The sequence below is a fragment of the Diospyros lotus genome, unplaced genomic scaffold (genome assembly GCF_014633365.1).
Source record: "Diospyros lotus cultivar Yz01 unplaced genomic scaffold, ASM1463336v1 superscaf1, whole genome shotgun sequence".
Classification (NCBI taxonomy): Eukaryota; Viridiplantae; Streptophyta; class Magnoliopsida; order Ericales; family Ebenaceae; genus Diospyros; species Diospyros lotus.
The window spans coordinates 4,591,334-4,606,066 of NW_026267104.1; positions in this window are offsets into that span (position 1 = coordinate 4,591,334).

The window sequence follows — 14,733 nt, forward strand, 5'->3', positions numbered from 1 at the left end:
TTTTTTTTTGTGTAGGTTAATGAAACAACAAGACTCTAAAGGAAGCAACTGCTGTCTTGGAGTACACGAACAGTTTCATGACTATATAGTGTTTTGTTGTACATTAGTTTTGAATAGTATATACAATTGACAAAGTGTTATTTTTAGTGGAACATATTTTTTGGTGTAATTTGTTAGCAATTAACACTTATATATATACTACTTTTGGTGTGTAAATGCTAATGGATAATGATTACTTTGGTGTTATTTGAATGACATGTTTAATTTTATGAGTTTTATTCCAATTTGATATGGATAATGATATATAGGTTTGGTGGTTTATATCAAAACATGATGTTTTTGTCATTGATGACTAGTAATTGTTTTCATATTATTAAAAAAATAAAAAAATATTTTTTTAACGATAGGAATCATACTGTCGCTAATTGTTCACATTATTAATGAGAGGAAATATTATCGTTATTAGTTTGTGTTTTGATAACCAAAAAGGTATTTTTAACGACAGGAATCATACGGTCGCTAATTGTTTAAACTATTAACGACGGGAAATATTGTCGTTATTGATTTATAATTTAATAGTTAATAATTATTTTTAATGACGGGAATCATATTATCGCTAATACAATTAACGACGGGTTTATCATTCCCGTCGTTAAAGACTTTTATCCTCGAAGGCAATAACGACGACCGACGACGGAAAAATTCCCGTCATTATAACTTTTTAACGACCGGAAATCAACTTTCAACGACTAATTTTCCCGTCGTTAAAACCCGCTTTTGTTGTAGTGATTGTTTATCCCAATATTTTGAAATGCTTTTAGAATTAGAATACTTTTTTTGATAATTATCTATTATTTTCTTGAAATATTTGGAGAAATTTTTGAATGTCGAAATTATCTAATTTGCGGGATTATATGGGACCTATCCGCGTATGAAAAATTTATATCTTTTAGCCCAAAACAATATTTTGGGCTTTTAGACCTTTTCTTTAGTTTTTACTTATTGACACAACAAAAATATTTTATCATATAATTGGGCAGATTTAAGAAGGTTCTTTTCTTGGTTTGGTTCTCTTCTTAAGTCAAATCCACGGAATTAAATGGGAAAACAAAACACATTACATCAAGTAATGTGTAATCTTACAAGTTGAATCGTTCAAACAGCAGGAATTCGCTGAACAAATGGCTTTAAGGATGACTTTGACCTTTTGTTGGTAATCTTTGCAGTAAACAAGGTTTAGACAATACGAACAATTTTCAGAATAGGTCAAATATTACATCTTGCAAAATTAAATACATAAAGACGTATATATTAATCTCTTTAATAACATCAAAGAATAAAAAAGGACAATATTTTTTTTTTCATTTTATGCTTCCTAAATACATTTAATTTTTCTTAAATAAACGTGCAAAGAACATAATAATAAAAAAATTATATATGCTTAGTTAAATGTATAACTACATAATTACAATTGTTCCCGAGATAGTTACATTTTGAACACATTATATATATAATTGCTTTAGTATTCATAAGTTAATTAATTTTAATTGAATAATATGCATCCAACAAATCCAATTCAATAAAAATCCAATCATAAATATTATAATCTGTAGCAGTTTATTTGGTTTCTCAAACAATTGATTATTAATAAGTATAAATATAAATTTAATATTAAATAATAAGCAACACAATAATTTTAGAAAAAAATCACATAAAAAGGATAAATTTTCTCTTCCTAGTTTTCTTAAGGAGGTGTCAAATTGAAATTTTTATTTTCTAATAGGATTAAACTATAGTTACCACAATAATTAAACTATAATACCATGAATGGTTATTAACAATATCTCTCAACTCCTTTATAGAAATCTAAATCTTGTTGTTGCCATATTATTTTTTTATTATTTTCATTTTGTGTGTGATGTGAGTAGTTTGTGTTTATAATTTGGATTGAATGAGCCACACCCACATGTTGATTGTTATTTGCGCAAATTAAGTATGAACTAATTGTAATTTGTTTGAGAGAATAAAGGAAAAAAGAAAATAAAAAGGAGTAGAATCATTCAACAAAATTCGAGATAGTTAAGAGTCCGTGTGTATGTTAATTGCTTAAGAAATTTCATCTATAAAATCTTGTCAAATTGTATTATGAACTACGCATTTAGGAAACGTTATATATATGTTACAAATTAGAAGGGAATCAAGCAAAAAAAACAATTTCACTAGTCAATACTTGATATGTTAGCTCTCAAGTGACTTTTAAACAAAAATTTTGCGCCAGACTTTCAAAGGGAAATTAAGGCTAAGTTTCTTCATTTTCAGCCCATTCAATCTCTCAACCCCATCAACACTTTGTCTTGCCTGTCAACAGTCAAAAATCCATCTTCCCAAATGAAGACGAAGAAATTTTGAAGTCATTCTCCCCCCCACAATCAGGAATCAGCTGTTTTTGAGTATAAACATATCCCACTTCCCTAAACCCATTCTCCAATATCCTCTTCAATCAGTTGTTTTTATTTTGGTATATTCTTGCTTTTAAAATTAATTAAAAATGAGATCTCTCCACATTTTTTTTGCAATTTTAGTTGTGCTTTTCCTTGTAACCCTAAATCTCAATGAAGGCAGTATGGTTTTGGACGAGAAAGAAGAAGAAGAAGACAACTGCAAGTGGGCGATGAGGATGATGATGAAGGATCAACTTAAGTTGTAGTCTCTGGCAAAGGGTCCACCTCCAGCTTTGTCGGCTGTCGTGCTTTGCCTTCACCTCCAACTCCTGCTGTAAGGCCCGCTTCCAAATACTCGAAAGAAGGTCATTACAGAGATGATATAGAACAAAACTGAACTCAACTCATTTCATTTCTAGCAGCGAAAATTTAAATAAGATTTAATTACATTCCCAACATCTCATAACTCTAGGCTCAATGGCCATACCAAATAATAAGAGGCTCAAATGCCCATAACATAACAAATTCTCATTGTTACAAACCTCACCAAATCACTAACTAGAATCTTTAAAGCTAGGACGTGTCTCTGTACACCACTATCCCTTGGCTGCAGTCCTATTGGACTCACCCCCAATAACCGTCTTTCCTTTACCTGGAATGGCAAAGAAGATCAAGTGAGCCACAAGGCTCAGCAAGTTCGAGGAACAAGGAACAATATATAGGATCCAAGAACACGATGACACCAAAAAAAATAATCAAGAACTCCACAATTATATACATGATTCATAATTCGTGAATTTATCAATTCAATTTAATATATCATGTCACCATGTATCACTATGCAATTGTGTATAAAATTCCAATATCATTATCAATTCTCACAGGCTCGCAAGCCATCATTCAATATATGCAAGAGTACATCATTTTATTACCAATATCAATTTTCTTGGCTCTCAAGCCATAAATCAATGCATGCGAAAGTGCATAAGTTTCATAAAATCTCACAAATAAATATGGAGCCAACCTGCCGGGCTATGGCCACCTCGTCCCGCGCCAGGTGCTCTAAGGTACCATTTCCCTCGACGCAAAATAATAGGTGCGCAAAGCTAAGTAATACGAAACATCATAACATGAACATACTAAGTATGTACAAACGTGACAAGCATTCATTCCCATGTAAATATCATGAAATTTCAACTCACAACTATTGCTATACTTATATATATTTTTCTGTCTATCTCACACTACTTGATAGTATCCCACTCACATCAATTATGCACACGAAACACAATGATTTACCCAAGAATTTATTTAATCAATTTCCAAGAAGCTCATGAATTCTTTACAATTTATTTAAATGAGCCCAAGTTTTATATATATATATATTTGATATATGATTTACGTTATTTATGGAATAACAATAACAAAAGGATAATATATATATATAATATAATTAAGTGGGTAAGGATGGCGTGTACTCAGAAGAGAGGCATGGATGTTTAAAGACTTAAGTGTATAAATATATCTATATATAAGTGGGTTGCTTGGAACAGAGCATCCATGGCTTTGGCTTGAATGTGAATATATATAATATATATATATATATATAAATGAATGTAAATAAGTTTGCATCCAGTGACATGTGCTTATATATACATATATATAAATGAAATTGGGTTGCTTAAAGCAGAGCAGCGTGGCCGTGTACACACACACACACACATATATATATATACATACATATAAATATAAATGGGTTTCTTGGAGCAGGGCATTAGCTTGGATGTGTATATATATATATATATATATAATTATAAGTGGGTTTGTGGAGCTGGTGCATGAATGGGTATACATATATATATATATATTTTTATTTCCTTGGATTTTAATGCCCTCACTTTCTCTCTCTACTGGTGCGCATATATACATATATATATATATATAGACAAGTGGTTTGGACAGAGAGAGGGAAGGCTTCCAGTAAACACCTGATACACAGCTGCACTTTCAGCTACACTTTCAGCGTATAAGATTATATATATGTATGGGTAGAGGCAGAGGGAGAGCTCCCACTCAACTGGCTGCTCTGATGCATATAATTATATAAGTATATATATGTGGGTGTGGGTAGGCTAGAACAAGGGAGCATTCAGATTTGCTTATGTATATATGTATATATGAATATATGGGTGGCCGAATAGGAACAGGGCATTGGAATGGCAAGTGTAACAAAGTGTATACATGTGTATATATATATAAATGGGTCAAGTGGTTGATTGAAACAGGGGGCATTTTAGTGGAGGTGTGCATGTACGTATACCAATGGTGATCCGCATGAAGCATATATCTATACGGCTATGTATCCAAGTAAGAGGCTACTCATCTGGTGTGAATATACATATATGTATATGGGTGTATATATACATGTAGCCAATTTTTTTGATACAGAGATGAACAAGGCTGCTGTATCGACTGAAACAAAGGTAGCCATTCGCAGAAAGTAAACAGTAAGTGATGCTATATAGCAAGAGGAGGAAGGATGAGAAGTTAATAGGGATATAGAATTTTACATTCATCTAGGCAACAGACAATAACCCAAGAAGAGATCAATACACAGAATTTACATAATATAACTGAGAAGGTAGGAAGAACTTGCAACAAGGCATCAACAGAGAGATTAGAGAGAAACTTGCCTGAAGAAGATGCTAGCGAGAGAACTCCACCAATGTAATGAAGAGCAGCGCACAATGAATTGAACAGAAACACAAGGAGGAGGTGAAGTATAAGATGATGCTGAGGGGATGAGGAAAGAAATGGAAAAGTGAAGAAAAGAGAGAGATGATATGCACTAAAATTAGAAGATTTGTACACAGAGAAGGCTGCAAATTTCTGTATACAGATCGCATGCCAATATTGAGGAAATTTTACCAAAATGACATTTTTATCATATAATAGGCAAAAATTGTTAGGGATTTTATTGACAATTGCTAATTTAATTTATTTTCTTCTTTTCTTCTTTTTTATTTATTTATTTATATATATATATATATTTACATAACACAATTTAAATCCCCTCTACCATTGGGCCCAAGCCCAAACCCAACAATTTATTTAACCTACTTGGTAAACCCATGAACTCATTTAACTATTCAAATGGAGTCCAAAACATTTATTTCCCAAATTTTAAAAATAGGCCCATACCCTTAAATTCATGATCACATGAATCAAGAAAATTTCATATTAATCCATAATCATGTTATGCCATCAAAACAATACATCATAAATTGTTAAAATACTTCGACCCACATTTAGAATGCCCTTGAGCTAAAATTAAATATTAAAAAAAAACACCTAGACCCAATTTAGGGTCATTACACCTGCCAACACGAAATTTGTGGCTCCATCCGAGGTGGCCACAAGTTGATAAATAAGAAACCCCAACGCAGGAAGCAGTCATTAATAGCTTCATGATCAACATTCTAAATTATATATACACGACTAAATAAGCATGAAAATTCAAAGGGATAAGGCTGTTGCAAACTTGATAGGATTGTAATATTTAGTGTCTCCATTAACTGTTCATCTAACTTGTTGTATGGTGCATTAATAATTTATTGTTTGTATTAATTTATTTCAAAACTAAAGATCTAGAGAATAATAAATACTGCAAGATGATTCCATATATTCCTGTTATTTTCTTAATTGGCCTTGATAAAAATCCCTAGCTAATTCAAGTTTAGCATGGCTACATAGAGAAGTGGCCATGGAATGATTCAAAGTACACGATTTTACTTGTCCTTTTGACTCCATGACTGCCCCAACCTTGGTACGATATATAAGGAATATATTATATGTGGAAAGTCAAAACCATCAAAATTAATAAATTAATTTCACTAGCATCGCAATCACGTGTGCTTTTGCTGGCGCTTCGAATATATATGCCGCTAATAGTGTTTGATTAGTCTCTCAAAAATGCCACAAAAAGCACCTTCGATCTAGTTTTGAATACAGTTGATGTATTCTTAATATTGCCTGAAAATTCCATTATATTTTCTAATGACATTGATGAAATGAGTGTCCAAAAATAAAAGGTAAATTACAAAAATTTTCAGAATACTTTTAGTTATAAGAGATATCCGTACAAATAATTCAAATTAATTATAAGAGATTTGAATCCAATTTACTTTTAAAGTAAATAAAATAAAATATTTACTTTTTTGGGCCATTAAATGAGAAAATGTTTCTTTTTTTTAGCTCCATTAGATAGAGTTTATTAAAATTAATAAAATAAGATTGAAATACTTTCCGAACAAAGATATTGAATGATCAAGATAAAATTATAAAGTATTTCAAAATTTTTATCAAATTGATTATTAATTTTTTGGAATTTACTGAAAATTGCACTTTTTCTTTCCATATGTTTGTTAAAATAATGATAAGCACTGAGAAATATATGAAAATCCAAGAAAAATATCTATAACTTTTGTGTTTTCAGATTTGAGAGATTCTACCTTCATCAAGGTCGAAATTGGGCTTGAAGTTGCGGTAGTTGTGATCTATTCGGATATGGCTATCATTTGAGTGTAGCATTCGGATGGTTTTGTATATATATTGGTATGATTCAAAAGGCATTCAAATGAACTTGTATGTGTATATGTGAGGGTTATTCAAATGGGTAAAGGGGGAGAGGTCCCATTCGAATGGTAGGGTAGCCCATTCGAATGTGCTGCAATATAACAAGGCCACCATTAATTCGAATTGTGCTTTATATTGATTACACATATACATATATCTTAGCTTCTGAATGCAAAACGAACAAGTCTTGCATCCTTTGCTAAGCTAGGGAAATGCCATTCATTGAAGGAAGTAGGGGTTGATACTATTCTCCTTCGAGACCTCAATAAGACCCAACAGATACCCAAATATGAAGACTCAAGGAACACCAACAGAAGGAGAACCATACACAATAACAGGCATATATATATATATACATATATCCCTCATATATAGTGACTAAGATGTGAAGAGACTGATAGGGAGACTCGCACTAGAACAATAAATAAATAAGGGAGCTTGCACTGAAAATAAAAGAGAAGTGCAAGAAGAATTTGCCTGGAGAGAAGAAGAAATCCAAGAAGAACACCACCAGTCTTTTTCCATTGAACTTACTCCACCACAGTAACGAAGAAGAAAAACAACAGCAACGTAGCAACAACAATTAATAGAAGTAAAAGAAAGAGATAAAGAAGATTATGTAGCAGCTGAAAAAGGAGAAGAAAGTGATTGCCAATGGAATATGAGATAGAATTAGCAACAAATCGTTGCAAAGGTAGAGGAGGATGAACACACAAAAAAAGGAGAACAAAAGGGAAAGGAAAAGGCTACACGCTGCGCTTGCCTTAGAAATTTACAGATCTGCCCCAATTTAGGGCATTTTTGACATTTGACATTTATTTTCATTTAAGTTTTCTTTTTCTTATTTCACATAATAAAACCTAAATTTCCTTTACCATTGTGCCCAAGCCCAACTCAACAATTTACTGGCACACCTGATAGCCCATGAACTCCTTAACTAATTAATTGTGGCCCATTCATTTAAATTCATGATCTCATGACTCGAAGAAAGTTTCATACTAATCCAACATTATTTTTATGCCATCAAAACAGATTATCATTTTTAAAATGTCATTACACTAACATTAAATATTAAAACACCTAGACCCAATTTAGGGTCGTTACAATGCCCCTTATGGACATTTCTCACTACTCATCATTTCTCTTTTCCCTTTATTTAATCACCCCACATTAATACTCACATGGGCCTAAGCCCAAATCAAAAGTCAACTCATATTAGGCCCAAGCCCATTTAGCCCATAACTTTCGACTCTTCCAAACATTTTAAACTCCATTTATGTGGGCTTATAAATTTTAATTTCACATACATTTATCATCCCACAAAATTATTATTTTCATTAATTGCCTCTTATCAACACATAAATTATTTCCAACAATTAATTAAAGCAAAACTCAAATACCCAAAATAAATTACCAATAACACATAGACATGGGTAGTTACAAATATTTAATATTTATTTAAATTAATAAAAATTAATAGATATTACTCATTTGTTGTAACAGGTGAGTTACAACAGCAGCTTAGCTTAGCGGAGGCGAAGCAGGTGTTGACAGAGGCGATGATGGTAGGTGAAGTAGGCTGTAGCAAAGGCAACGATCGAAGGCGAAGAAGGTTGTGGTAGATACAACAGCGATCGCAAATGACAAAGAAACCAAGAAGAAGAATAAGAAAGAAGATGAACAAATGAAATAAAAGAGACGAGTGAAGGTTTTATAAGAAGGGCATATGGGTCATTTCTCCTTATTTGTAAAATCTCAAATAAATTTATCTGAGGAAAAGATAAATTTATTTATAAAATTTCAGATACGAAATCACATGACTTTTTTTAGAGGGTTACTAGATAAATTTAACAAATACAATGAAAAACACTTTTGCTTGCAATAGTTTTCATATCTTACTTTTTTCAGTTCATATTTTACTTTTTTCAGTTCATATTTTGGTTAACAAACACTATCTAAATAAAAAAATATTTTCCTAAATCTAGTAGACTAATTTTCCCAAGCTCTACAATAGTAGTAATAATATCTTTATAATTATAAATTAGTTTGATATCTTTAATATATAAACATTAATAAATTATAATACAATCCCATATCTATACGAGTTAATTATATGTATATATATATGTATATTGCGGCTTATAAGTAATGAATCACCTTTCTTTACAAAAATGTTTTTAAGATAAAATTAACTATTTCTATGCCGATGTTAATTAAGCACCTCTAAATTAAGGTGGATAATAATTTTTATGGGATAAATAAGGTATTAATATAAAATACATATATATATATATAGATGCTTACCATTTTCCCACAATTATTTGTATAGGTACAAAATACATTTCAAATCAATCAGATATACATGAATCAAACAATACAATCAATAAAATCCCCATCTTACAAATAATCAAATTTACATCAATTATAAATAAAAAAAACTGACGTCAAAATTAAAAAAAAAAAGTCTTATAAATATTAAATTTACCCTAAAGCTAAATATCAAGAGCCGCCATTTTGCCACAACTTGGAAGTTGGAACTAAGAAAAAGTAAAGCAAACATTTGTTAGGTTTATTGGCTGAACTGCATGCATGACGGGAACTCTTAGTTGAGTTTTGACAGTGAAAACGTGAGTGATTGAGCGAAAGTTGTAGTTGGGTTTAATCTTTCTTTCTCTCTCGCGCGCGCGCGCGCCAAAAGTAGATTCTAAATAAAAATGATATTTTTAGTAATTCTAGAAACTCAATCCTAGTCAGTGATGAGGTAAGTTTTAACATGCCTGGTACGTACTTTGTTAGAGATTCCAACTTCAGCTTGAATTTTGGTGTAATCGATCGGTGACTTTAAATACATTAGTAAAAAAATTATAATTTAAATTCAAATTTACATAACCAATTTAATAAACACTTTTATTAACTCCAAAACAATACGTAAACTGACCCATTAACTTGTCTTTATTGGGGTAAGGGATGTCTCTTTAAAAGAAAATAATTAGACTGTATCTTCCAAACATTCAGAAAACAGTATCTATGGAATGTTATTAGAATGGATAATAAGTTTTAATCTGAATCGAACTAAAAGTTCTGGGACGAACGAAGTGAAACCTGTGAGGTTGAATCCTTCCCGAGCTTGACCGAACATGACTGCCCTATTGGAATAAAATGGTGTACGTGCATGCATCTTGCTGCTTTGCCTGGAAAACTCTAGTTCCAATTCATCATATAAAGGTGTGACGGCCCAGAATTCCCTCATTTTCCCTTTAAGCACACTCTAATAATTAAAACATATGGGTCCACTCTAATAACTTAAGTACATGGGCTGAGATTTTAATAACTTAATTAAAATGGTGTACATGCATCTTGCTACTTTACCTAGTTCCAATTCATCAGGTGCGGGGGTAATTAAAAGATGGAGGAATTGAATTACAAGCTGGCATTTTCGAGACGTTTTAGAGAGGGCGCCGACCGTTCTGCATGTTAATTAAAGGAATGATTCAACGAACACGCGCTTTTACGTTGGGATGAATTCAACTGACTCTATATAAATCTGTTTGACCAGCTGACTCTATATAAATATATCATAAATGCTGTTTGTACACAAAATTTTAATGTTCTGTATAATTAACTCGTGCGGTTTACTTACTGTGAAAGTGAATAGGCAACATATTAATTTTAATGTGACAACACATGGTTAACAATTCGCACAGAATTATCCAAGTGTCAAAACTCCATATTCAAATAACATCTCTTTATACATATATATATATATATGGCCCATAAGGGCTTAGGATTTTTGTTTTTCTAACCAAAAAGAAAAATTAAGCCATCTGCATGTCATAGATAAAATTTGCTAAAAACTTTTGTTGACAAGATCATAAATCCCTACCCAATGAATCTATAAACAATATAATTGAAATATGATCAAACCAAGTGAGAATAAGAGAAGGCAATCTTAAAAAAATTTAACACTCACATCCCAAGACAAGGAATACATGATCATTGACTATTTAGTGTTATATATATAACTATATAAAACCATATACATACAAATGCCTATATATAGGTCGAACAACTAGTTGCTCACATCTTATTGTTGTTAGCTCTCAGATCCAATTTGGAAACCCATATATCCCTGATGTGGAATGAGTATAGCAATGGAATTTCTATTTCGTTGCTAATTTTCAATTTTAAAGTTTAAATTTTGTTAATTATAAAATGTCATGAATTTATTATTCATTTTATATATTATTTTATTAATTTATATTTTGTAATTTATTAATTCCACTTATAATATAAACAAGTACAAAATAACACCTGCTAAAGGAGAAAGAAAATAATAACTATTTATATATTAATACAAAAAGTACAACAATGTATTAATATAAAATGTCACCTACAATATAATTAATAAATAATAAATAATATTTTCATTCATAATAATATTCTTCTCTCAAAAATAGAAGTGAGAACCATACAATTAATAATTCGCAACAAATACAAAGTACAAAAAGTGTAACTTATAACAACAAATACAAAATAAAAATTGAGATTTGAAACAAAAAAATAATAATAAATAAAATTTAAAAAAAATGCTATGGGAGGATTCATAGGCTCCAATCCTGAGAGCATTTCGGAGTATAGGTCTAATTAACCACCTCAACTCGTTGTTTTTGGCATGTTCTAGTTATTCATTTCGCTCGATGGTAATAAGAGATTATTGATAATTAATACAGATATTTCATGAATCATATACTATTTATTGACATTTCGTTGCATGCACTTGTTTCATGTCTCTTGAAGCGACACACTCCATATACCATCAATGAAGTATTATTTAATTACAATTTTTTTATTCCTAATTTTATAATTAGAAATAATTTAAAAATTATATATTTAAAAATTTTATTATTTATTTCATGAATGTTAATATGAATATTTAAAATTACATTATTTTCATAATATTATGAATATTAACATGAAATTGAAATAATTTTTTCATTGCTTGCTAAATAATTTGATTTTGTAAATAAAATATATTAAATGATTTTTAGGCTCTAATAATTATTTTTTTGTTATATAAAATATAAATAAGTACTTTTTATATGAATGTGACAAATTTTTGAATAGTTATTTTTTTATTTTATATTATATTAGTTATTTTGTTATAACATAAAATTACCTTTACATTCATTTAAAAATTTTAACTTCTCACAAAAATAATTTTTAGTATTTCAAAAATAAAAAATTATAATAAAATTATTTTTAAAATAATTTTATTAATCCTTGCCCAGCCCATATATATATATCCCCCCCCCCCCCCCTTTGCCTCTCTCTCTCTCATACTCCCACCTTCACTGACTCTAGCCCATCGTCTCAACGTTACCACTGCCTCCAAAACCATCACGGCCTCCTCATCGCCTCAACGCTATCGCCTCCAGCTCCATCGCTAATCAGGTCTCTCTCTCTAGCACTACTGATTTTATATTTTTTTTTATATCCGATTTTGTGATTAAGGTCACTAATTTTGTATTAGGTTTTTTTGATTTTTTTTGGCTTGCCCTCGTGTCTGTTGTTGCCTTGTAGATTTTACTGTTATTTCCTTTCTCTTATTTTGTTCTGCTTTGATAAAATCATAAAACTCCTATCTTTCTTAGCAAATAAATAAATAAATCTCCATCTTGATATATATATATATATATATACACACACACAAGGCAACAATAATAATAATAACCCTGTGAGTGACAGGCTTATAATCACTCTTTCCGGGTGATGGGTGATCACTTCAATTTAGTGATTGGTAGATATTGTGTTTATGTGTTTCTTTGTCCATTATATTTAGAATAATTGTCTAATGGATGTTTAACAACTTTTATAAATTTTAAATCAACTTGTACCTTACATCATTTTGTAGTTTTCTTTGTTAGTTTTTTGAACAGGAAATCTATTTTTTTTTTATTAATGTTTATTTTTAATTTAGTGTGATGGATAGAAATTGGATGCAATTGGATGATAGATTTTGTGATCAATACTTGAACGGAGTTAATAATTTCCTTGAATTTGCATTTGGAAACTCACGTATAGATGGAAAAATTGGATGTCCTTGTGTGCAATGCAACTATACGTATTTTTTTGGTCAAGTTGAAGTACAGTTTCATCTCGTTATGTATGGAATACTTAAGAAATACATTAATTGGTACTACCATGAGAAGAAAGTATTGGTTTATTTAGAGATCAGTGATGAAGATGAAGACAACAATGATGATGATAGTATGTGCCCTATGTTGGAAAGAAGCCTTTGGGATGCCACGCATTAATCTTGAGATGGATTGTGATTCATCTAGGGAGAATGAGCTAAACTCGAGAAAAAAAAAGTTTTATGAATTATTTTATGATGCTGAACAACCTCTATTTCCAAGATGCACCCATGTGTCAAAGCTTCCGTTTCTTGTATTTGAAATGCTTGAGTGGGTGCAGTAATAATTCATTTAACATGTTACTTGAGATAATAGGATCTACATTTCTAGTGAGTGAAATTGTCTCATCTACGTAAGATTGTATGCTTTTTCGAAAAGAATATTATGCAAATTGTCAAGAATGTATGAAGTGTTGATCTAAATGAATGTGAGTTTTCATGTCATAGAAGTGACATTCCACTAGAGGTTGCATATGAAAAAGGTGCATCAAGACAATGAAGGAAAAGGATGAGAAGGATTGTCAAGGGAAAGAAAAGGACTCGATGAAAGAGGAAAACAAAAATCAATTTCAAGTGATAATGATTGATTGTATATGTGTTGCTTGCTTAGTTTTGAAAATGCAATTAAAATAGGTTGCTTCTACCTCTTGTTTCTCTTACTACTCTTTATCATGGTCTTCTCATCGTTGCCTCATGTGAATCACTTTTAAGTATTTTTTATATTCTATTGCTTCTGTATCTCTTTTGGCACTTGATTTGTTCTTATATCAATTGTTGTTTATTTTTTTCCATTTTTACTAGTTTTTGTCATAGCTTATAGAACTTTTTTTTAAAACCTTTTTCTTTTCCTCTCTTTTCCTATCTCTTAGTGTATTTTTGCATGTCTTTTTTCTTTACTCATCACTTTCTATATATAAGTCTATGTTGTAGCAAATGGAGAGAATGGCTAAAACCAATGAATAAAGTCCCGTCGCACCACCTAGCTTTGATCCATCTACAAGACAAAGTTGTGTTGGTAAGAAATAATTACTCTTTGTTTTAATAATTTAATTCTCTCATATGTAATCTTTTACATTTGAATAAAATAATTATTAGGTTTTATTTATTATCTATTTATTGTATAGGATCATCATCTAATGTAAGAAAAAGAGGTGAGGGAAAACAAAGAATAAGAAATTGACATCCTTGGCTCTCAATAAGTATGGTCAAGCCAGTGGATCAAATGCGAATGTGTTTGCAAGCCATCTTTTCGAGATTGTTCAAGTATATGAAGATGCACAAATTTCTTGCAAACGTTGGGAAGATGTTTCACAGGACAATAAGAATAAAATGTATTCTTATATGTGCTGATAAGATTAGTAATTATTTTATATCATACTTATTAAGAAATTGTATTAAATCGTTCTTGATGACATATAACATCTCAAATAACTTTTTCCTTTAACTTTTGTAGGAGAAATTTGA